Below are 27,035 nucleotides of genomic sequence, written 5' to 3'. Positions count from 1 at the left end.
TAAGCATAACGGGTAAAGAGTAATCTTTGCGAGTAGGAGTAGTATTTATTACCCTTGTGATTATGTTGCAGTTTTACATGGATTAGTTGAAACTGACAGCAAATTTGTAAAATAATAAATCTCCTATAGTTCAGTGAGAGCTCCGAAAGTGGGAGTGGCAGCAACAAGTAGAATTCTGGAGAGAAATGCGAGGGGAAAATTTTCGATGTTTGAATCAGCAAAGATGCTCTCGCGAATAGAGCAAGCCTCGAGGCAGCATTGAGGATTGGCCAAGTAAACAATTCCACAAGTAGAAACATTAAATCACTACATAACTTAACTTCGCAATTCACTCCTAGTCGAGCGAGGAAAATGGGATTCTTCTGGCCAAAAACGCAAACAACTGTCCGTTATTCATAACGAGAGAGTCGCTTTGGAAAATTTCGATTATCAGATTTTACTTCTGCCGACCTTAGTACCACCGCCACCCATACTCAGGAAAATATTGGAAGCCATGACGTACCCACAATGATGCGGCCCTCATTGGACAGGAACACGCGCTTCCCTGAATTTTGTTGACTGTTACACGGTTGAGTTACACAATCGCGAAAAATTCATTCACCACCTGTTCTGCATTTGAAATCAGGTACTTCATTATTAAGCAACGATTGTAACCGCAGTAATACACACTCACAGAAATTTTATGAGTGCAGTCTTTTCCAGCAACGTGTATTTGAAAATTGCTGGGTTCGTTTCATTTCCACTTCAAACATGGGGCAATTTCATAGGCAAGAAACCCATTCTGGCGGAATGGAAAGAAAAAAGAACACGAAGCGAGTTGGACCCGTTAGAACGTTGAAACAAACAGGGATGTCGCACAGCAACCGAGTTTCCCTGCTCGATCAGATCATTTTGTATGTCCTGACCAACTCTACTTGAAGGGCACAAATTAGACACGAAACTGGTTATTAGTATTTAGCGCCGGTTGTGTGATCAAATAGCACTCAACTATAACGAAACAGTACCCGGTACCAACTTATGCGTCCAACAAAATCCAATTAAAGTAATAACAACCTGCCACCTAAAACAAAGTCGTACAGTTGCATATAGCTGCCAACTATTATAAAAATATCATAATAGCCATTCAAGCCTATGAGAGTGGCCTTTGCGAGGAATTTTCGCCGCGTGAGCTTTTTAATCACGCTCCACTAGCAGGTAGTTGTCGTATATTAAAGCTTTTTTCCATTTGAAGGAAATGTTGAAATTTATTGCTAAAGTCAAACGTTTACAAATGTAAAGTTGAAACACGCAATAGCGCAATAACACCTGAAATGCTACAATGTCTCGAAGATCTCTTTAGATTAGAAGGAATCCCTGGTCGCTAGCAATAAACCATTGCATTGTAACTGAATATGTTGTGTGCCTAAGGGTGTCTGCTTGTAACACCAACGAACACCGTAAAACTTTGCTTATGATATTAGTGTGCAACGTTTACCACCTGCAAATTGTGTCCTTTCAAGCGACAGGCTCCCCATGCAAACAACGCAGCGCCCTTTGTGCATATTAAATGAAGCTCGTCAATGTCAGCGCGGCCTCCTCGAGCATAAAATATTACTTTTCACACGAGTGGAACCTTAATATAAAAAATTATCGTAAAACCTCACGAGGGCGAAAACCCATTTTCGAGCGAGTTTCGAACCACATCTTTTTTAAGACTGCAAAACGCATTAAAGTTCTTGTCGTTCGCAGGAGACGTTCTTAAGATTCAGGTTTGAAAAGTATACTTTACACCCGCATATGTCACTTAACGATCGATGTCGCATTTCATGTGCGTGTTGCGGGCTTGTAGAGTGATTTAATTGCAAAGCGGATAAACCCTCTTTCAACACTCGAATGTAAAAAATGCATAAAATAGGGGATTAAAAATTTCCTTAACGCATACTATCGCTCAAATGTCTAGCTACTTTTTAAATTCGATTTTTTTTTCCTGCAACTCCATGAATTTGATATTAATAATTGTTTATTAAAATAAAGAATAAATATATTGATGTCAAGGTTCACTTGTTAAATGTTTCCAAAACTGTGAATAAAAAAATATTCTAAAACATATGGATTAAGAGAAAAGCAACTAAAGCATTTATTATACAGGGTGACCCATATATATGAAATAATGTTTATATTTTTTGAAATATTGGAGATAAAAAAATGTTTAATCAAAAGTTTTAGGATTTGGGGGATTGGGGTTCGCATATAATAATGATCTTGACATTTTTCTGTATCTCATAGTCTCACGTCTGGAATGTCCTACTTTTTTTTTCAAATGATAACCTATTATTTTTTGCCTTTTTTTGGAATGAGCATTTCTTTTTACATACCACTACATAAAAATATTGAGAAGTTGCGTTAGGAAAATCTCGAAATAAACTGCAATAATATTTATAATGTTAGAATTCATTATTTTACGTGCGCCTATGGCTATCGGTTTAATTTTTTGCTGGTTATTGAAATATTGTTTATATTTATCGATAAAGTGCAGTTAAAGTGATACAAAATGGTACATTTAATCGAAAAAAAAACGTGTCGATGTTTTAAGAATGTTTGGTATTGGATGCAAAAAAAGAACCCAACCGGAAGTGTGTGAGTGCTTTTTAATGATGTTTATCCTGACCGAGCCCCTACCACCCAATCTTGTGTGTCTAAAGTAATAAAAAAATTCAAGGAGATAGGCAGTGTTCGGGATAAATTTAAGACAGGTCGATCAAAATCAGTGACTGATAATAACAAGGCCTTGGAATTACTATTGGAAGTTCAAGGCAACCCAAGAGTATTTGCCAGAGAGCTGGAAAGGAATTATAAGGTCTCTAAGACAGTTCAATTTGTTGACTCCTGAAACTGGAAAAATCTCATCCATACAAAATACTCGTGTTCTAAGAACTTTTCGAAAATAATTTTGACATGAGGTTACAGTTTTATGAAACTATGAGTGATTTGCGTCAACAGAACCCACATTTTTTGCCCAAAATTTTGTTTTCTGATGAAGTAACTTTTAAGTTCAACAGATTAGTCAATAGACATAATTTTCGACGTTGATCGCCAAAGAACCCTTACTGAATAATACAAAATCACACGCAACGTCCTTAAAAAGTAAACGTTTAAGCATGCATTCTTGTTAATTTCATAATTGTACCATTTTTCTTAGAAGAAATTTTAACAGCTGAGCGGTATTTAAATCTATTGATCCAGAATATTATTCCTGCAATAGAAACTTGTTATCCAAATCAAAATGATGATTGGGTACAATAATATAGGGCTCCGCCTCACTATGGATTAGAAGTGAGGAATTATTTAAATAATGTATTTCCTAATAGGTGGATTGGAAGGGGAAGAGCAGTGGAATGGTCTGTTCGATCACCCGATTTAACCACCTGCGATTTCTTTATGGGGCCACCTAAAGAACAAAGTGTATAAGGATAGGTCAAACAATTTAAACGACCTGAGGGCTCGAATAAATAATACATATCGGGAAATAAGTGACGAAATGTTGGTAAATGCAAAGCAAAGTTTTATGCAAAGACTCAATTTATGTATTACACATAATAGTTAACGTTTTGAGCATTTACAGTAAATTTCAATAACCAGTAAAAAATAAAACCGATAACCATAGGCGCACGTAAAATGATGAATCCTAACATTACAAATATTACTGCGTTTTATTTCAAAATTTTCCTAATGCACCCCCCCCCCCCAAAACATTTTTATATAGTGATATGTAAAAAGAGATGTCCATTCCAAAAAAAGGATAAAAAATAATATGTTGCCATTTGAAAAAAAAAGTTAGACATTCCAGACGCGAGAATATGATATATAAAAAAATTTCATGGTCATCATTATATGCGAAAGAATTAGTTCTAAGACCTTCGTTTAAACGTTTTTTTTTTTCTATCTCCGACATTTCAAAAGATATAAACATTGTGCCATATATATGGGCCACCTTGTATTTTCCCTTACAATTAAACCTTTTATTTAGTATCTAGTAACATATCCTTCATTTTTAATTACTTTCCTACATTTATTGTTCATAGACTTTAACAATTTTTCAACATAATCTTAAAATATCCAAGCATTTTTGTACTTCGTTGAATAAATCCGCTACGTTTGTTATTCTTTTCTCATTAATTCTTCTTTAAGCTTCATCTCAAAGGTTCTCTATGGGGTTTAGATCGGGACTACGAACCGGCCAGATCATCACATCTACCTTATGTATGATTAGCCACTCTTTAATTAATTTGGAGGTCGGATTCGGATCGTTGTCGTATTGAACCGTCCTCCGAAGGTTTATACCTTCTATGGCACAGGGCAAAGTCTGTATCACACAATAAGATAAATAAAAAAATTTGTTGCCCTTCATATGAACTTTATCACAAATAAAGTTGTCTAAACAAAAAGAAGTAAACAAAATATATCGAAAATATATTTGTACCTTCAAAATATTTGGACAAACAAGAAACATATTTTATTAATTACAAAAAAAATATTTTTTTACAAGCGTGTCTATTTTAAGGTTTTAGCTAGTTACACTACATATAAGCAATAGTGTATAACTAAAAGACAAAAATGTTGAATAACGCTGACCATTTACGTGAATAGATGCATTCCTTTGGAGACAAATCCAAATTTGTACATGCAACGTGAACATCTGGTTTCGTTTTAGACCTAATGGCGAAAGGCTGCTTTCATTTTCACAGTTGGACAATAAACTGCGTTCTACAAATGTCAAGATATTTACAAATTATGAAATTATGATTATAAATTAGCCTCATGAGTCCCAAGTTTGTCACACTATAGATTGTCGCAATGCCGCTGAATTTTTCTACTTTAAATTGAACATGTTCAGCAGAACGAGGAACAAAAGTAAACATCATGGAGAAAAGCATTTCGATAAAGCTCTTTTTGCGAAAATAAAATTACTGACACCTGTAAGACTGGTTTCGAGTCTATTAGTTCTCAGTGGGTTAGTTCAATCTCAGTTGATCACATACGAGGAAAAAATCTCATGAAGATTGGTATTGAGATCTGAACTTCAGGGAGAAACTCCAATAGAGCTCTCTACTGTGTGTATTATAACAGAATAGCTGTCAAAGTTATAATTACAAACGTCGTCTAACGATATGCATAATAAAGCCATTTTGTAGAGTTAGTAAGTTAAAACCCTCCTGAATTTAAAATGATTTCCCATTTAAAATAGTTTGTGAAATAGAAGAGACTGAAATATTTGGGCCATTGTCATATTTTTCCAAATATCTCCTACATCATTCAAAACCTGGCAACCTCGTAGGCTTCAGTGAGCTCGCAGATTGCTACAGTAGGCACATTTAGGATGTACACTATAGGCCAATTCAAAAGTCTGAAAATTACTAAAATACCTTAAGGAGTATCAAGTGCGTATTGGTGAAGTAAAATGACATATTGAAGCTCATTGGCGATGGAGGTGCTGTTGTCAACTCTGTACTTGTTCTCCTAATAATCAGGACTTTGTTTCAAAATTTAAAAATTTTTGAGTTTTGCGAGAAGCTCTAAATATGTCATATTTTGAGATGTTATCTTCAATTGTGCAGTTTTGATAACTTTCGGGATTAATTCCTCGTCAAGTGCTTGAGAGGCAACAAAGCAGCTGTACTATCTGGTTTTCCAAAAAGGTGGGAGTATAAAATTAAATTATACAACTGAATCTAACACCATTATTTATTTACCACCATTTAACCATCGAGTTATTCGTAATACTAGTTTAAAAAATAAAATTTCGCAAAGGTTCTTCCTGTTCGAATCTCCGCCGGCTGTCTCAAACGTAGCAAAGAATTGTTTTGTAATATTTCTATAATTTTATTGTTTACTTTTACTTTTTTCTGTGATTCGAAAAAGTGATCACATGCAAGCATTAATGTGAAAGTGAATATCCAATGCACACTTGGAAATTGTTGCTCCTGTACCAGGCAGCAGTTAACGTGACTCGCAGTAATCAATTCAGTTAAATTAATACTGTAATTACCCATAAGAGACACACTTGGTGGTGGTTCTTTCATTAAGGCAAAAAAAAAATGGTTTAATTTAATCTACACAAGTATTACCGTTACATTTTTGAAACGTACTGGCAGTCTGAAGGCCATATCGCTAATAATCTTTCCTCATGGGCACTCGTATTCACGTCTAATATTGTCCTTATTGCCCAATAGAAATTTAAGCTAATAATGCTAATTAGGAGGAGTACTTACTTATTGGTAAAAATTTGCATGACCCTGATGATATCATAATCCGAGAATTAACTGTAGATTTCCGACGCTTTTTAAATTATCCCTGTAGAGCTAATTTGTCAAGTGACACTTCTTGTCGATAATTTCCTATTAAAGATTTTAATCGCGAAGACCTCGCTGAATAAAATACGATGACCAGAATTAATAAACCTGCTAAGTTGTGATTGTTACTTATTACTACTTGTCGGAGAGTATCCTAAGATTTTACTTTAGGCGAAGATCAAACGGCCGATAAAGGCCGATAATAAATAAATCGATCGGGCTTTCATTAAAAGGGAGATTACTTGCATTCTTAAGTAGACGCATTCAAATTGGTAGGATGGAAAGTGGTACTGAAATTTATCGTGTTTGAATATCATTTTAAATTTAAATTGTGCACTAAATTTCATTTCAAGGTTGAGCAATTGTACAGAAAAATTCGAACACATTAAGTAGCGCGGATCGAAATTTTAAATGCTCAATGAGTATGCGAAAAAGTTAGGTTTAGGCTCAAGTTAACCTTGCGGGCGAAGTGGCAAAGCATTGGATGCGCAGCGAACGGGTACGCGGCTCAAAGGGTGCGGTACGCTCCCAAAAAGAAACAAAAAAAAAATCACCCAATCTTGCTTCATTTATAAATCAGTCTTTACACATCCGACTTTAATTAAAGTAATACATGTTAAATGCACGTTATTACAGCTCAAAGCCGCAATAATGTTCATTAATAGCTGCTACTTGAATAAATTAAGAAAAAACAACAACACACGTTTGAATCGCCACAGCTTTCTGGAACGTTCACATGACGCTCGCGAGCTTCAAATTATAATCTAAGCCATCGACATAACATCATCATCATCATCGCTGCTACTCCATTCTGTTCCAAAACCAATACCCTGCAATGATCGAACTATGTTCAGTCCTGCGTTGAAAGTGGGCCACCCTGTATTAGGTCATAGTTAACCTGCCGCATTGCAATGAGTATTAGCTCTGATGCTTTGATTCTCATACTGAGGATGGTAGTCGAAGACACTAATGCAACAGATCGGAGATGAGTTTTCCAGGTAATTCAAATACTTTTTTCTTATGTTTGAGTGTCGTCAACAAATAAAAAATGCATTTTTAGAAAGTTTTCCATTTATAGTTGCCCAGTCGGATAGTTAGATGATACGAGAGCATTAATGGAAATTATTATTAAATCTCAATTAAACACTCGGTTTCGTATGAAATGCACCACCCAATAATAATAAAGTCTAGGAATTTTGGTAAGATACTGCTTCGTAACAAAGTATCAATGATCAGAATTTCAATACAAAAGAAAGCTATACCAGGTGATTTTAAATAAATGGGGCAAGCAAATATCTAGAAATCAAGACGATCTAAAAAAAATCAAATAATTTTTTTTTTATTTTTGACGGTTCAACTTTTTATTCTGTAATTTGTGTTTCAAAGTCACTTTCACCTGTTACTTGGGGTCAGCTTCCTTTTTTCAAATGGGACACCCAGTTTTTTGGTGGGGTTTCGAATTCTTTGTTAAGAGTTAAAATATTTTTACTTTAAACATTTTTTGCTGAAATTGACAGATCTCATAATAATGCTAAATACAAAAATGAAACTTTATTAAGATAATTTAGCACCTTCATTTGTTATATAGCAAATTTTACTTCTTTATTAAAAAAAATCAGCCAAACAAATATTCCAAATGGTACCCAGGCTGTTCATGGCACTTGACAATTCCGTTTTGAAATGAAGGTGTGGTATTTCCTAACATTTTAGATGTGATGTTTCGACAAACGTTTCTGATCCGAATTTTCATGCCTTCGACAGCAGTTGGCATTCGATCAGAGACGATATTATTCATATGACTCCACCAAGCAAAATCTGGAGAAGTGAAATATGGTGATCGGGCTGGCGATCAGGGCCACCACGGGCTTAACTGCACTATCACCCCCAATCCAGACTTGTGGAAAATGTTCATTTAAAACTTCTGCGACATTTCTGGCATAATGAGCAGGTCCATCACGTTGAAACCACATTGTCCACCTTCACTCTAAATTATGATAACTTCCACATGTGGCAAATCTTCTAGCAAAAAAATCCTATACTTTTCTTTATTCAGCTTTCCATCAATGAAGTAGGGTCTAATCAAATGTTTGCCTAAAATATCATACCACACAATCAAAGTCCATGGTCGCTGTCTTTCCACCTCACGCAACCAATGCGGATTCCCAAACGGCCACTAATGCATGTCGTGGTGATTTACGTGACCGTGGTTTGTGAAGCTTGATTCATCCAAATCTAATCCATTTGAAAAAGACTTGCATCTTCGTGGAGCCTATTCGTGTTTTTAATCCGGCATTATTATGAACTTTATCATTTCCAGCAAAAAATGTTTAAAGTAAAAATATTTTTACTGTCAACAACGAATTCGGATCTCCAGAAAAATTTGGATGTTCCATTTGAAAAAACGAAGTTGACTCCCGATGACACGTGAAGTTGACCTTGGAAAAAATTGACAACATAAAAAGTTGAGCCCCGGAAAATAAAAAAGACTCTCCCCAAGCATTTTTTTTATAGATCTTCTCGATTCCAAGATAGTTGCTTGTGCCATTTATCAAGAATCCCCCGGTATAATAACGTCTTGAGGTCAGTGTTAGCACCCTTCATGCGGACTTTATCAAATCGCGTTTTTCAACGGGATAGTGCAAGGCCGCACATTGCAAACGTTACTCGAAGATACCTGGAACAAGCACAATTGCGAATGCTGCCTTGGCCTGCACAGTAACCGGATCTATCACCTATCGAACACCTTTGGGACGTGACATCTACGAAATTTACGGAGGCTTGCAAAGAATTTGGATGACCACCTTGAGGTAGCATGGAATGAAATACCTCCGGACGATATTGATCATTTGTTGCAAAGCATGCCGCGAAGAATACGAGACGATGTCACTCATTATTAACTTTTAAATTAATAAATGTTGTTTTTTTTTTACTGCAACTATGATCATTTGATACTCGGTTATGAAGCATTATATCGCCAAAATTACATGACTTAATTATTATTATTACTACCGGGTGGTGCGTTTTATTTGAAAGTGAGTGCACATTAACAAGTTCAGATAACGCAACATTTCCAATAAGATTTAGTAATGGTCTTTTGTACACATGCCCCTACTTTGTTGCGCTTTAATCGTACAGTCGACGTAAGACCGATATTGAAGTTCCACTAAAATGCAGACAACTTGCAGATATCTATGTAGAAATCCGTTAATCCGTTTTAATTGTAAACGCAAATTGAACTTGAACATCAGAAAGCATACTTATGCAACAAATTTCCACTCCCTGCAAGAGTAAGCCTATGTAGTATGTATAATAGATATTTACTGAAATGATGATGATGAGAACTCGAAATTTCAATTACTTCTTTATTACATCTAATTGCAGATAAGATTAGGCCATAACGCAACACTGTTGCATCTCTTTTACATATTCATGTACATAGGCGGTAATTTACAAGCAGAATGCGTCTCGTGAGGATCTTTATGGGGAAAGGTTACCTATCAAACATGAGTTCCTCAGCTGAGAAATCCCAGGGAATTTTTGTCTTATTTACTAGTCATTATGTATTTGATTTACGCCTGACACCCTGCGGATATTAGTGAGAATTCGAGAATTTTCGTTAGGTTTAGAGCAATACCTGGTCCCTCCGGCTAACTCGCATTCAAATATCCTACTTATCTTAATTAGTTCGACCATCAGTCAAGTATCATTTCTCAGCATAATACCCTTGAATTCCTGCAATTAAAAGCTAATTGTGAAGTTTGAAAAGACGCATCACAGTAGAAACCTACTGTACAGTGAAGGTACAATTTACTCGCCCAATGAAGAATCATCGTAGTTGGAAAGCCATGAATCTACATCAGTGGCTCATATCAACAAAGACATATACTTCCATAAATAACGATCTAAGACGAAATACCCGTCATTTACATTGAATTACATCTCTATTACATCTAATTGAAGATAAGATTGGGTCATAAGGCAACAGTGTTGCATCTCTTTTACATATTCATATATATAGAGGGTAATTTATAAGCAGAATGTGTCTCGTAAGGAACTTGATGAAGGAAAGACATTTATTAATATGCTCGTTAACCCAGAAACACCGGGGTATTTTAGCCTAATTTACTAGTCACTGTGAATATTCATAAAATTCATTGAAAAGTCAAAAAACTTTCGTCGGGTTTAAGCCTCGATCCTTCGAGCTTACTCGCATTCCTTTCGAAGGACTAAAAGAGTGAGCTTTATCACTCTGGCGATCAAAGTGAATAAAACTGATTGCCATGAAAAATGTTCTATCACATGCCCACCACTCGCATTGCAAATAAATAATTAACCGAAACTCACACCGAGTGTTCCAACATGTCGACCTTCACAAGGATCTCTCGTCTCGTGTAAAAATATAGTTTTTAAGCCTGTTTCACATTGTCAGCGTTCCTGCTTCGATTTGCTCGTTAATACCATAAAGTATTTGTCCGGTCGATTGCATGTACACGTTTGATTCCGGATTTGAATGTTAGTTAATTAACGCACGGTTAGATACGACAACCGCAAAATTCCCATTGGGTTTACGTAATGACAGTCTTTTAAAGCGCAAGCATAAATGCGTTATGCTTGAAAACTTAATGGTTCCGTAGGTCTCAGAATTAGGAAAGTTTAAAAGAGAAATGCACGATATTTCCTTTCCCAAAGTCCCAATTTTTTCACTTTGCTGAATTACCCGTACGAGAAGAAAATTATGAATTTGCAGGCATTGCTACTAAGTCTAAGCCTTGGTGTTTAAATACCCTGCTTTTCGAACTATAAAAACCCCTATCTCTCCGTAGGTCATGGGCGGTTCCAAAGGGTAGGAGGATAGCCCCACCAGAAGTACCCGACCTAACGCTTAAAGAAAAAAAAAAGTTGTAAAATATCACATTGTTCCTCAACATCCTCCCCTTTGAGATCGACACAGTTTTCCCCAGCGAGGTTCTATGCCCTGTTTATAGCGAGAAGCTTGGAACGTTTCAAAATAAGCACCAACCTCGGACACCACCTCTTCATTATCTGCAAATTTCTATTCACTGAGCCATTTTTTGAAGTTGGAAAATAGACACTGATCTGAGAGGACTAAATCTGACGAATAGGGTGGCCAACGAAAACGTTTGAAATTAAGTTGATTGATTTGAAAGTGTTGTCTTGATGAAGCAAGATTTTTTTTTCGCCAAATGCACTCGCTTTTCTCTAAATTTTTCGCTCAAGCTCTGGAGTAAATTTCTGTAATATTCTCTGTTCATTTATTTTCTTAGGGAGATAATCAATAAAAATATCCCACCGGCATCCCAAAAAACTAACGCCATCACCTTTCTTGCAAATGATTATCGCCTTCATTGGAGTTGATTCTCCTTTTTAAATTCATTATTTTGACTGCTCTTTCGTCTCAAGTGTGAAATGATGGACTCATGTTTCATCATCTATGGTTATGAATCGATGCAAAATTGCTGCTTTACTGTTGTGTGAACATTACCAAACACTCTCTTGAAACATCCTCACGGCGCTGTTTTTGTTAAATTATGAGTAATCGCGGCACCCATCTTGAGCACAGCTTTCTCATATCTAATTTTTGATCAAAATACGATTTACAGTAGTTTTCGCGATAGCTATTTTCCGGTACAGTTTTGTAAGTTTCCACCAGAATATCTGAATTGGTCAGATCTGGAGTGTCAACGGGTCGTCCACTGCGGAGTTCGTCTCGGCATCTCTTACGACCGCGTTTCATCTCTGTCGCTCAATATTTTACAGTTGTTAACGAAGGACCAGATTGCTCTATAGTAAAATCTAACTCCGCTTTGATGTTGGGTGAACTAAGACCTTTCGAATGAAATCATTAAGTCACATATTGATGACCAGTTTTTTACATGTCCACAAAATCTCTAAAAGTGTTCCCTAAAAACGACTCTAAAACCAACCCAAACCAACGTAATACCCTCAAACTGTAGACATAAACTCTTTAGGGTTAGGTCTTTGTAATATGGAAAAATTTTAACAAAAAATCGCCCTCTATATGAGAATTCGGGTACTTCTAGGAGTATCCTCGTAAGTTCCTACTTCTATTAGATAGTCCACCAGTCTTAAATATGAATGTATTTTCTATATAGAAATTTTTTCAATAATAATAATATAATAAAATTACAAATCACGAAGCCTAACATGATTTTTTATACTAACATCGAGTATTAAAAATTTCATGAAATATTCTCAATTCGTCATATAATCTTATATGGTAGTTACTAATGACTCAAATCTTAATGGTGGAGGCATGCAAGTTTCTCTTTTCGTTTGCAGAATCTAGACTATATCACTTAAATTGCCTTCCTTTTCGTAGCAAAAACCTAAACCAACGTGTAGGTACACACATTAATCATAGAAAAACATTGGCGATTTGATTTCGATCTTGTAAATAATAAGCAGGATATAAATTATGCCATCATTATCGCCTTAGTGTGGCTATTATATAAACGTGTGCCTAATAAACTGACCGGTGAACAACCTTTCGGTAAATAAACTCCGCAAGATCAGTTCTTAATAACTTTCTCTTGGATGCAGGTTTTATTTTAAGATCAACAGAATGCTGTGTCATTAGGAATGGTTTTGGCAGCAACGTAGATCAGTTCGCATGGCCGCTTACTAAACTTAAGGATATAATGAGTACATTATAGACGAAGGTTGCGAAGCGTGAGCAGCGCTGCGGGATTTAAGACGTGAGGGTAGATTCCTCAGTGTCGGCAAGGTTGAAGAATTTGTTTCGTTGTAGAATTTTAAACGATTCGAAAAATGCACCATTCCAATAAAGTTAACTTGAACGAAAGTTTCGTAGGAAAAAAATGGAAATGACGAAAAAAAAAGTCAATATGGGTTGGGTCTGATGAGCGTGGAGGTCATGAAAGTGGCCCAAATTAAAATTGTAACGAATTTCACGACATTTTAAAAAATCTGACTTGAATGATGATTGTTCTGATGTGGCCACGTAAGAGGCTGCCTGGTTATGACCTCAATGGAGCATCTAGATTTTTCTGCAGAACCTGAGTTATTAAACCAGTTTTCACAATACGAGAATAATTAAAAGACATTACATTGATTAAAAACATTCTTTCCAGAACCGCAGCTCATAAACAAAAACAAGTAGTTGCAAATAACTCCGAAAGAATGTAAGACCTACTTATCTGAAATTGTCTTACAACGGCTGGTGGATGCCGCAGATGAGAGTGATTTTCAATTATAGGTGAACACTGTGTCTTCGCCGAGGCAGGAATTTACGAAGTATGCACACGATCTTGTTACTGATGTTGCATGGTTATCTATTTCAAGGTTAATATTATATACGGAGTTATTTATTTTCATTTACATAGTGCAGCCTCCGATATGGGCGTATAACTCTAGTTTAATCGTCGGCCAGCTCTTGTTCTTTTAGTCGTCTTTCTATAATTGTTATGCGGACGCATCAGTGTTACACAGTTTTCCTTCGCCGACAATGACAGCTCATGAATTTACCACTAATTTAGTGTTTGTTTTATGGAAGCTAACGAAACCTTTTGTAATAATTAAGGCGATGGTCTGCACGTTGCAGAATACGCTTCACAAGTATTTAAGCAGTTGAACTAATGCATACCAAAATTCTCCAAGGAATCATCTCTGAAACCTCGTCATACTACCATTATACCATCATAGTCGCATATTACACTTCAGTTCAGAAATGGTAGTCAAGAAGGTAAGTCGCTTGATGTTATCAAGAACTCCCCAGATTTGGCTATAAAGAGGGAGCCTACAACTACACACGCGAACCACTTGACGAAAGTCTTGTAGCTTAAAAAGTCGGTATCAAGTCAAACAGTGGATCCCAAGTTGGACTGTCCGATCTCCGGATCTGAAATCTAGGCACTTATTACCTACTTTCATTCGCATAATCATGTTGGTGCCTTAACATTTCAGCATTCTTCTAGTCTCATTGTTCGAACAAGTTATGCGATTAGGCATTAAAAATGGTTCCTATATTTCAATTTTCTCCACATGCCTATTATTAAGTGTATGAATAAGTTCGTGCTGCTTTTAGTATTGGTTTTAAATTTGAATATTATAAATCACATATTAAACTGATTGATGGCGATGCCTGTCCATTATAGCTAGAAAGCGATTTCCTACTGGGCTAATTTTTCTCTTCGAACTCATCTATTCAACCATCGAGCTTATTCGAGACAATACCGGAAAAGTATGTTACATGTCGTATGGTAATTAATCCTCTGCGATCAATTTGACTAGCATGAGTCATCCAACTAATAACAAATTCCGGCAAAATTTAAGGAAATTATGCGTCTCTCGCACGTTAGAAACAAATTATTTATTTTAAAGTGTGCTGCTAATGCACTGAGCCAGTATAAGTAAAGAACAGGTTTACACGACTAAAGGTTATTGGGGCTTGCGATTGCCTAATTTCAAATGAAATTGATCTAATTTTAGCCAAATAACAGCACGGATAATGGCATGTCCTGTAGACCCTCACCAAAACTTTAATTTGCAACAAAACTGAAATAAGTATTATTCGGTTTTCAAGTATTTTCGCCAACATGCTGCAGGTAACTGTTCGAAAGAGTGCAATATCCTCGACCTCCTTTCTATATAAAGTGCTGAGCATTAAATTTGTTGTCCATACTTGTAGCAGGTTTTTACGACTCTCAAGGTGGTACCGACAAACGACAGCAACCACCGAATAATCGTGGTTAACGCGATTCTTTTGTAGGCCCTATGGAAAAGTGGCTGAACTTGTTGCAAAGTATTTTTTATTACCTAGCGATGGTGACTTGCAAATTCTACGGTGATCTCTCTGGTGGTAATGAAAATGGGAGATGCAGATGAGGTGAATCCGTGTAGACTAATGATTCGTGTTACCTGAAACAGAAAGTATTGTGTAGGAATATTTATGCGATTGATTCGCCACAGCACAAGACCGCACGTTTACAGAGTGATGAACCAAATAAATAATTAATGTTATCTGGTGTTACTGTTCTCACTTTATAACGGCCAAATCAAGTCTCATTAGAGCTCTCGAGTATAATTTTCATCTTAAGTCGATACCATTTTAGTCTCACACGTAAACATGACAAATTTGTTTCGAAGCAAATAATGTATTGCTTAACTTTCTACCGGTTCTTCAATAAATTATTCATTTGATTGATTTTTGCCCTCAGCAAAAGTATGTAGGTTTCAATGGCTGTGTAGACCTTGGGCCGACTGGTAATTTCAATTTTAACTGTCAGCTTCTTGAGACAAATTAGAAATTAATTTGAGAACCCATCGAAGTGTATTCGCAGATTATTCTCTAGTTGAACCGTGTGTATTTTTATAATTTTTTTTATTAGTTCCTGTTGACGAAATTCGTCGGCGAAAGTCGTTCAGCAACTTCTTCGTATTTAAAGTTGCTCCTTCAGATTCGTGCGTTTTTTTTTTAAGTGCGTTGTGCGTTTTAACCAAACGGAGTGCGCCGGCGCCGTTCGTTGGTGCGAAACAAATTTGATTTTAACGCAATTTCGCTGCCATTTTTATCACTTGTTGTCTGTAATTTGTGATCTGTGGACATAAGGGTTAAAATGTCCATCAAAAGTGACCATCAGGCACAATTTTTCGGCGAGGAGGAGGAGAAATTAATAGACCTAGTGAAAGAAAACCCTCCTTTATGTGGGGCCAAAAATAAAAGTAGGAAGGGCAGAGAATTAAGAGAAAATATATGGGAAACAACTGCACAGGAATTAAACAAAAATATTTTAAATATAATATGTATGTATTCTATGTACACAATTTCTAACTGCACTCACTTTCATATGAAACGCACCACCCAGTAATAACCATAATTAAGTCTTGTAATTTTGGCAAGTTATAATCTTCGCGGCCTTCATTGCGAGAAATGATCGATATCCTCCTGTGGCATTTCATTCCTTACTACCTCAAGGTGGTCTCGTAGGTCATCCAAATTGTTTGGAGGCCTCAGCAAATTTCTTAGATGTCACTTCTCAAAGATGTTCAATAGGTGATAGGTCCGGTAACCGTGCAGGCCAAGGCAGCACTTCCAATTGCATATACATACATTGTATATGAAACAAAGGTAGGTCTCTGGAACACTCTTTTATTTTCAAAAATCGAAAAAACAACGTTTTCCTGACACCATGCGTTGGAGCCACTCTCACACGTATGTGTTTATATTAAAAAGAATTAATGAACAAATTCCGTATCATTTTCCCACGCTTACGTTAAAACGAATTAATAAACAAACGTCCTCTCATTTTCTTTATGAAAGCTCTCATACACAAGTAGACTCGTGACTTATTTAAGATTTAAATTTTTATATTTTCAGTGAGGTACCAGGATTTATAGATGCCATATCCTGACTGAAGTAAGACGAGTGTAAGGAAAAAAAGAATATCAAGCGAAATTAATAGCCTTGTTTATACCTTAAATAGGGACATAAATGTGACGTTCCACGTAAACCGGATTGTGACGTTTGATATGGTCCAGAGTAATGCCAAGAGTCGGTGCACCTCAACCAATGAAAATACGGTTATTGGAAAACGTTGTTTAATTGTGCATGCTTCTCCGGTTTGAAATGAGGCCCTCGGGTATGCATAAAGTATAAGATGCTAATGGAACAGGTGACAAGAAGACTGGCATTGCTGATTTCAAGCGCTTATTACATAGCGCCTACAACTTCAGTCCGAGCAATCTCGAATATTCCACCCCTAGTCCTATTGGCCGAGAAAAGAATGACCGCCTCTACGCGGAGTCACGGAAATAATTCATCGCCGAAGAATGAGTTAATTGTGGGATGGCGGACAAATTTTTTTTTACCATTAAGAACTTAAAATCTTGAGAAAATTCCATTACATAATGAGAATTTCAGTTCCTCACCCCTACCCTGAGTAATGCTCTTCGACGGTCTCCTATTGGATCGACTCCGAGCGGTAAGAGGGAGGGGATGTTGTCTTAATGGTTCCTCTCCCGGAAGCCCAGACTTTCTAGGGTGCTACAGTACCAATCCCCCGGACGTGCATAGATGTGATTTATCAACTTGACTTCATTCACGCTGCTCCGGATTACTTCGGGTTGACTCTAGTAGAACCGGGCTAAGGCTGGTTGACTCAAGATAAGATCAGTTGACCGAGTTACAAGTTGGTTAGGATTAGCGCGGGCTGCCGCAGGATGGTTTACGATCCCCATTCTTTTAGATGGACAAAAAGTCTCTCCACAACTGCTTGTCTTGCTCTTGTTTGGGGAGCATCGCCACTACGTTATGCTTCCACCATATAAAGGATTATCACCTATTTGGTCAAATTTTCCAAAAAATTTCTTACAATTGCAGCAGCGAATTTTTCAGACCTGAAGGTTGTACATAGTGGCCTTGACCGTCTTCTGAGCCCAAGTTTACCCCAGGGACACGGGCTCTTTTAAGGCTATCAATCACTCTCCTTCTAGAATGGTCACAAAACGCTCGTCAGAACCACGTGTATGAAACAGAAACTAAGGAACTCCAACAAGAGTTCAAAGGACAGAATTCCATTTTTATGAAGACATTCGGCGGCAAAATAGTACATAACGTAGTAATTGCTAGAACCGTTAGTTCCTGTGCAAGGTCCTTAGTTTCACGTTACTGATTTGCAAAGAGATGCAGATGATGATACCTAATCAGCTACTTCTGAGAAACTCATAGGTGGACTTGTGCGGTATAGCGCCATCCAATTTGACCGTTACACACGCTACTAGTAGCGTGTGAAAGAAAAACGCGTAGCGGTAAGTCCTCAGTAACCTCAACATAAAGAACAATCTTGAGTTTAACTTGGAAACAACCGTTAATCTGATGGACCACTTACCTCTAGCTACCATTCAGTTATTGTCAGGTTTCTTATTCAGCACGGGAGGATTCCTCTCTATTCATGCTTGAAAGCCCTTCCTAATGAGACAACTTACATGTTGTGATTTGTTCGATTTCCAATGTCTTTCGAATTAAAGCTAAACTTTATCATCTTTTTTTATTGTGAGCAATCATAATCTGTGATCGTTCATGAAGTTCTCTAAGATAACATTATTGATGGTACACATCACCTCCAAATTGAACTCAAAACAAACTAGAGAGTTCCGAAAGGGAACTGTCTCAGAACAATTGTTTTGACTTGAATCTTAATGCACATCTCAGAATTATCTTGCCGCCGAAGATGCCGGGACTTCGAAAAACCAAGCCTCATGTCTTTGGACTAGAATCAGGTTCTTATCACTCCTGACTGCTTCCTTCTGTTTTCTTCTATTTAACTCCCGCTTTCTCGCATTGTTTCACAGCCTTTTCGTCCATTTGTTTCCAGGTCCGTATTTCTTTCGGACATTTTCTGCAAACATCTTGTTTGACAACCTTTATTCTCCTGGAACTGCTTCGTAGCTAAACTTTAATATCACTGCGTCTTGGAGACTTGACGACGCTCATGTGTATAGCAATATCTTGAACGCTTTATCTTCTTCATGATTTCTTTTCCCACAAGTGCTCCAACTAAGTGGGCTCATCAATTGATATTTCTTAACAAACACCTGATGCAAAGTTCTCCTGCATGATACCGCATTTAATAGATGAAACTGTGTCATTACTGAAGATTTAGTACCATTCTCTTACGATTTCTTAGCTAAGTCGCCTTTGGCACTAAAATAGAACCGCATAGGAATTATACCCCTTGGTATGTATTCGCTGCTTGATATAATGGCCTAATCAACTTCCTTCTTCCTAAAACGTCCAATGCAATTTTCTAACGGGGTTATTAGAACGGTAAATTAAATTTCCGCCATCTTTTCCCTTTTATTAACTTATCGTAACGAAACTAAGTCGTTTAATGGCGTTAGCATGCCCTGAGAGAACAACTGTAAAGCCATAAACTCTTAATATTTTACTCTAGTTAATGCGGAGCCTGCTTAAGGAGCTTTGTTGCACATTAGTTTTTTATGGGTAATGGTTCCTATGGAGAGATGGCCGCGGGTTGTTTCGGCTTCTTCACAGCATGAGTGATCCATCTCATCGGCAATCAGGAAGAAGCGCACTATACTTTGCTACAGACAAGATATTGATCTAGAATGCATAATTGATTATAGATTATCACGCTGATGGGTACGTGTTACTTAGTGCTTTGGCTCAAAGTGATGAATTATTTTAGAGAGATTTTTCTTTCCGCCTAGTGAAGCACGCACCTTCCAAGAGTTTCCGGATGATTTCAACTTGGGTACGTCAAACAACGCACTAAACTTTCTATTTATAATACATAATTGATACGTTTTTTTTCCTTAGAATTTTTCAAAAATTCACTTCTTAATTCTTGCTCACAGACTTAATTATCAAGTACATTTCGGCTCCTCCCGTATATCCATATTGAGGGTAGAGTTATGTGAGTTATGAGCACTGTAGTAGAGTGTAGATGACTCAGGCTTCTATGTTACTTATCCGGGGCTTTATTGCGGTATAAAAGAACCCTCAAAAAATTAATTATGGATTAAAATTGAGGAACTTGTCTGCGAAGCCAGGCTTGAGGCCTTGCGTGCAAAAAGGGGATGAGTTATTGTTTCGCCAAGAGTGAGATATGCAGTCTACAGTCTGATCCAAAGTATAAGCTATCATTTGGTGCAAAAACGAGGCAAATTCTCAATAAGCTACAAAATCTCGAGCACATTTGGCTCGTTTCTTTAACAAATTTGGATTCATTTCGTTTGTGTCATTTCTCAAAAATTTTCTTATGTAACACGCTGATTTTTCTTACAATTTACACTTCACCAAGTACGCTCTTTAATATTTTGAATAAAAAATGGGGTTATCATTAAAAAAAAAAGGTTGATGACGTCACATCTTGGACGGCGATGACGTCATCAATATGACTAATATTAAAAAATATATATGTTTTTTAAAAACTAAATCGGCGTGTTCGAGGACTTTTTACGAAACATATTAATTTTAATATTAATGTTTTTTTTCCATATTTTACGAAAGCATTGCATTTTTTAAAATATTTTTATAAGTATTATTATAAGTTTGAATCTACAATACATAGTGCCTGGTCATAGCTACTAGCAAATCATTTGGTACTATAGAAAAAAAGTTTAGTTGAACGTATTTATTTATTGCTGGAACATGAAAAAATGTTGATATTGTTCCTATACGATTTACAGTCATTATTATTTAAAATAAGCGAGCGAGTGCCGATTTCGGGTACAACCAGAAGTGTGACGTCACTGAAAATATTTTAGATGAGGTCGTCCCAAGGCTTTAAACACACCACTAAATTTTCGTAATTCCGCTATTCGCAGTTCTCTCTAAATACCTAATGGCGGGTCCCGGTGGAACACTCTGTCTTGTATTATGTTTTTACGTATTGCGATATTCTTCCTTTGAAAGTTTAAATCTCGAGTGGTCCTGAAAGTTTCAAACTGGCTCATCCTGCTCTTGTACCAATTACATTTTTTTTTTTAATTTCCGCTTTTCCAGTGGTGAGTTAGCCGAACTTTCATTTTTATGCAAAAGCGAGACGTACTCTACCCTAAAAAAAGCAAAAAAAAGAAGATTTACAATTTTTTTTTTCACTTTTTGGTCCTGAGAAAATTTTAAAAGTTGACTCATCCCCGTTTCCCGCCAAGGTGCTCATTCCGACCCGGTTGCGTCACCGCTCTCCCAAAAAGCTAATAACATAAATATCTCACATCTACGAAAGTAACAAAGAATTGTAGTGGCTGAAAAATGAATAAATAAGGAATAAATTAAAACTCGCCTAAAGCTAAAGCTTTGCGCATTTTTATTACGGTTTTACCGAGAAATGGAAAGAACCTTGACTCTTGCAAATCTCTTCAAAATTTCATACACGACCGTTGTTTTCGGTTTCACGTGTCATGTCATGATACCGATAAGCACAACGTGAGTACGTGTCCAGCAAAGACGAAGAAAGGCTGTACGTTTTAGTACTGTAAGCAGGTATCATGCAATGAACTGTTTGTTTAAAAGTTATATCTTTTTTGTTGTTTTAGTTGAGCCGTTCGCGGCTCCTTTTAATATTCTCCATCGGGAAAATAACATCTAAATTTCGATCTATAATATCGCATTAGTGCTAAATCAGTCCTCAATCCTTCTCAGTGATTCTCACTACTAATACTGAGTACAATTTAGATCAATAAATTTATCGAAGTTGCTCGTATTTCCTCCATACCTATAAACCAAACAAGGTACAATGCCTCCATTAATAAAGTTATATTGTTCTCCTCTCTTAGATAATAAATGTAATATGACTAGCAGTTTGAGTGCCTTTTAATCTATGTGTTGTTGCGAACCGCTCTACTTTCGTTCTAATCTCGCGATAAAATTGGTCTACTGCTCACAATGGTAATTGCATAGTGGGCATGATACCGTTCGTTTTCATGAGATTTAATGGATGATGGGCTCCAGATCGTCTAAAATGAAGTAATTTCAGAAACGGAGCATTAGACGTTGCTCGACCGGCAACTGGTACCAAAACGGCGTGTTTTGGAATGTGAAGTCGACCTTCTATCAAGGAAATCGAGACGAGGAAATTATTAAGAATGCAAAATGTCTCTTTATTGCAATTGGATTTCTTGGAAGGGGGTCTAGAAATACGGATTCTGATTACCTTTAACGGTTTAATGTTAAAACATAGACGTATTTACTTTTGCCCGATAAAGGAAATGCCGACTTAACATAGCGAAGATTCATTCTGGACATACAGGGTGTTCGAAAAGGTCATGTGATGAATTCTAGCGATTGTAGAGTAGGCTAAAATAATGCTTAAATTCGTTTTTAAAAAATACCTAGCGGCCTTCGCTACCAAGTCATTCGCGCTTAAAATAAGAAAATAAAAAAAGTGTTTTTGCTGTAATTTTCAATCATCGTGGTGATAATGAAAGGTGGGCGGTTTCGATAACTCATAGTCGTGCTTATTTTTATACGTAAACAGATGTGTCAAGCGTCTTCCTCATACAGGGGAAGTCAAAGTTTCTCATTTAAATTCGTTCGTCTTTGAAGTGACTTAACGAAATTAATATATTTCTTCCTAACTTGACTTTTTCATTATTTTTCTACAAAAAAGGTATATTTTGCGTTAATCGATATCTTGTGGCATTTTCTAGAAAATCGCGTTTTATTATTAACATTGACCATACCTGCCAAAAACATAAAACCGAATAGAGTAGCAGTTTGTTATAAAAAAAAAAACGGCATGTGCTACAGCTAAAGTTAGCAAGAATGTTTAATGCGTGCAACTTGGACTGCAACACAGCAGCTTCGACAGAATTACCTTCTGCAAGTCCGAACATTAGATGCATATCTGCGTACTCCTCGTCGGTAAACTCCAAGATATTATTAAAATTACGCTTATTGATGACGTTAAATGTTGACACAAACTTGTTTGATTATATTAGCTGTAATATATACTATTTTTTTATAATAAACTGCTATTTTGGTTGATTTCAAATTGTTGGCATGTATACACTTTTCTCAGAAATGATCCAATATATTGATTTAAGCAAAATACACCTTTTTTTGTAGGAAAATTATAAAACAATTAAGCCATGAAAAAAAACTAATTTCGTCAATTCACTCAAAAATAATTGAATTTAAATGAGAAATTTTGACTTCCCCTGTATAAAAAAAAACATATAAAACATTTGTTTACATACGAAAATATACACGACTATGAGTTATTTAAACTGCCCGACTGTCATTATCACAGAGATAACTATTTAAAATCTATAACAAAAAAATTTTTCTTAACTTCTAACTTTGAGAGCTAAGAACTTGGTGATAAAGGCCACTAGATTTTTTTATGTGAAAAACTAGAAGCATTTTAACCATCTCTATAACAGCTAGAATTTATGACACAACATATTTCCGGACACCCTATAGAATCCACAGGGTAGTTATTAATTTTGCCAATGTTGTTGTAGGAGTATTGTGTCAATTCATGACTAAGTGCAAGACAACCGTATTCCAAGCTTTTTCGCAATTATTCTAAAATGGTCTTGGGCAGTTTAATAACGAAATTGCTATGAAATTAACGGGATACAGCAACTGTTTAATATGCGACCATTCTTGCCGCCTTCAAAGCTATCAGGCTGTGATATCAACAAAAAGTCAATGCGCACGTTTATCACAATATTTATTTCCTTTGATTACGTTATGAAGTCAATACAGCTCCAGTTCTAATGGTCGTTTATTCCACTTCTACCTAATGTCTCAGGCTCCGTATAATCTATAAAAAGAACACGGGGATGGAACTGTATTTCCTGTACATTTATTCTTGTTGAACATTTCATTTTGATGTTATTCGTACTTCCTGCAGATTTCTATTATACAGGGTAATTCAAAATTCATTAGAAATAATTTAGGAGTGCATTTTTCAGGTAAAAATAAGACTTTTTCCTTTAACCGTGAGTCCACAAATGTTTGGTTTTCGATATACAGGGTCTTAAAGTATTGTCTTCTTCAAAATTCATAGTATCGAGTAGTTTGACACTTCTACGTATTCTCTGTCAAATATGATGAAATTTAAAACTCTAGAAAAAAGAAAATTACAAAAAAGAACAACATTTTTAATAAATAGCCAAATCTATTGAAACTTAAGAATAATGCGGTCGAAACAAATTGGGCAGTTTTAAAACCAGACAAAACGTACCAACTTTAAATTAAAACAGATTGTTAGTAAATTTGACAGAAAACACGTAGAACTGTCAAACTACGCCGTCATAGCTTACTATGAATTTTAACAATGACAGTTCCTTAACACCCTGTATATTGAAAACTAAGCATTTGTGATCCCACGTCTATAGGAAAAAAAATGTTATTTCGACCTCAAAAATACGCCGCTAAATTCTTTGCACTGCATCTTGAATCACGCTGTATTATACTTCTCGGCTTTTTTCCATTAGTTCTGTAGCTTTTCATTCAGATCTGCTTACTCTCATATTTTTGGCAAAGCTTTTTATCCGTTTGGTAAATTAATTTCAATTCGTTAGATGCCTGGATCTTCTCTAGATATTGTGTATTGCAAGAGTTCTGAATTCATGAACTAAAAAAAAATCTATTCTCATGTAGCTTCACAATCGCTTTACTTGCTAATTTGCTAGGTTATATCTAATAACACTTTTGTCAAAATGTTATTTAATTAGTAATTTTGATAGTTGTGAAAAATGTCAAAATAACATTTTTAGTGACTATCAAAACGTTGAGATGCCCAAAAGGGACAATTTTCGGAAATTCAAAAATGGTTGGGTTAGAGGTAGAGGGATATCAACAAAAATTGGAGGTTTTCGAATTCCAAACACAATGACTTCGAGAAAATTGGGGGAGTTCCTTTGGAATGAGCAAGTTATTGCGGTTCGAAGTCATGCAACTTCGGAGGCCGATTTCAGCGGTTGCGGGGGCTTATTTTTAAATTGAAATACGTTAAAAGGTAGCTGATTAGGTCCTTTTTTAGCCGCAGAAGACCAATTCTTAAATTCGCAGCAGTTAGCGAGTAATACCGGTTCCCGTGGAACCTTGCAGCTGTCAAAATTTTCCGAATAACTCGTACACGGTAGCTTTTAAAGATAGGACAACTTACATAAACTGACCTTAAAATTTAACGAGAAATCCAAAAATAACACAAAAGTGTGAGGGGGGGGGGGAGTAACGAAGTTGTATATCGACAAATTTTTTGGGATTGCCCTTTACGCTCTATATATGGTCTGGAAATGCGCTTTTATGTGCTGTGTAATTATGCAGAAGGAAAAAATTGTCAATTTTATTGATGCAGAAGCTTAAAAAGCTTGACGCACTATTACAAGACTCAGTATTTCTCACATTTCAATTTTACTGGGAGTTTGAGATACCTACTAAGGATGTTTGAGCAAAAGCCTTCGAGGGATTTTCGACGATAATTTTCATCAATTATTAGGAAACAAGGTTAGTTTTTTAACGAAATTCTTTTTCACACTTAATAGCAAAGGCCACCTTGTTCAGCTTACCTGACTGAATCCTACTGCCTTTTCGTCCGACAGGTGCAACACATAAAGAAAATCCACTACGATAGAGTCCCTGATATTCAGTCAGATTCGCTGAAATAAAAAAAATTATATAAGATACAAAATAATAGATAATAGAAGCAGAATTATAATGTCACAAGTCACCAGTAATTTATAACTCTCTCAGTCATCCTTCTCGCTGATGATTCGACGTTCAGGCAGCATCATCCGTCTTCGAAAAAACTCACTGGCTCCTGCCAACAGTTTAACTGATTTATGACTGAGATTTTCCTCGCATTATTTTCGGCCACGTTTACGGTCAAACGAAATAGTCAATGTCAAGGCCACTTTTTACCTCTTTAAGTAATTAAACAGACAATTCGGCACGGATTCGCTAAAACCGTGGCTAACAGGGATCTTTCATCGATGCTTTTAACCAGAGTATTTCGTGGCCGATTAAAAATACTTCAATGTTAATGGGTTTTACATTGTGTTGTATCATTTAGATTCGAATGAGTCCCAAACGCGGTCAATACGCCCACAGTTAGATCTGGTTTGGTCATGTTCGTTAGCGTTATCAAACGCATTGAAAATGTCCTGTGGACTTTTAGGAGGTTTCACGGAGGAATTTTAATGAATCTGATTGATGTAATTAATGATGGTAATTTTCCCAAACGCAAAATATAAACGCAGCAACGGAGGACGTGACAGCGATAAAAAAAAAATAGAGACTCATTTGCAGTTTGTTGACCTCCCGACCTTAGGTAAAGGTCAAGCTGAGGTAAAGTAACGTCAAATTGTGGCCTGTTGATCTACGTGACACCATCGAATGATGTAATAATGACGTTTGACAACTTTACGCCAATACCACATGACCTGGGTCAATTGGGTTAATAGGGTGATATAAAATTTCAAAATGTCCTAAGAAGAGATCATTGTTCGTTCTCGAATCTGGATTATCTCGAAAACCGTGCTACAGATAACAATAAAGATAAAATCACGCAAATTTTCTAAATTGTTCAACAAAAAAATTATTTTTTTGTATAAAAAAAACGTCAATGGCACTCTACGAAGACATTCACGAGTGTAAAATGCGGCCTGTCCCCAGGAAAGATCTGACGCTCTAATCCTTTGGACTTCTATAAAGTTTTTTTTTAACATACTTCATTCAATTCATTGTAATATGTTGCGTTTATATAAATTCAAGTTAATAATTTTCACAATTTTCCAGATAAATATTGAGGAAATGAAGGAAACCGGAAGGAAACAGTCAATAATACAAATTTATTGTACGTTTATCGTGTTTTGCTTACATTTTTTCTTTTTTTCTAGTAGTCGTTTCAATCCTTTAAATTGTAACCGCCAATTATAGCATCCTCTTGATGACCGCAATGAGGTCGAAACGTTGACAATATACGGGGGAGCTAAGGATGTTCTCATATTTAAGGGGCTGATTTCCTGGATTGTTTTAAGACGAAAATGTTGTATAAGCCTATATCCTAAAATAAGTCGTTTTCGAGACACAGGACGTTAAATACCAAAAAATATATTTTTGTTCAAAATGGCGTAAGATGTTTTATTGCAACACGGCTTACCTACACAACATTCCAAACAGTACACTTCTCTTCATTTAAAGAAAAATGCTGTGACCATTGACGTGCG

At 36.3% G+C, this 27,035-nt stretch overlaps 2 protein-coding genes across 3 annotated transcripts in view; one reads left to right on the top strand and one right to left on the bottom strand.

The window, feature by feature from the left end:
- The window catches only part of LOC136346108 (inward rectifier potassium channel irk-1-like), an 89,865-nt gene that overhangs the window by 38,883 nt on the left and 23,947 nt on the right, over positions 1 to 27,035 (top strand). The gene's annotated exons all lie outside the window — the stretch shown is intronic.
- blo (bloated) overlaps positions 1 to 27,035 on the bottom strand; it is an 87,015-nt gene that overhangs the window by 40,664 nt on the left and 19,316 nt on the right. For both annotated transcript variants that reach the window (XM_066294728.1, XM_066294738.1), the window contains exon 2: positions 25,377 to 25,466. The gene's annotated coding sequence lies outside the window, so the exon portion shown is untranslated. The remainder of the gene's footprint in view (positions 1 to 25,376; positions 25,467 to 27,035) is intronic.

The sequence above is a fragment of the Euwallacea fornicatus genome, chromosome 2 (assembly GCF_040115645.1).
Source record: "Euwallacea fornicatus isolate EFF26 chromosome 2, ASM4011564v1, whole genome shotgun sequence".
In the NCBI taxonomy this organism is placed as follows: Eukaryota; Metazoa; Arthropoda; class Insecta; order Coleoptera; family Curculionidae; genus Euwallacea; species Euwallacea fornicatus.
The sequence above is the reverse complement of the archived record's forward strand: the minus strand, read 5'-3'. Positions and strand labels throughout refer to the sequence as shown.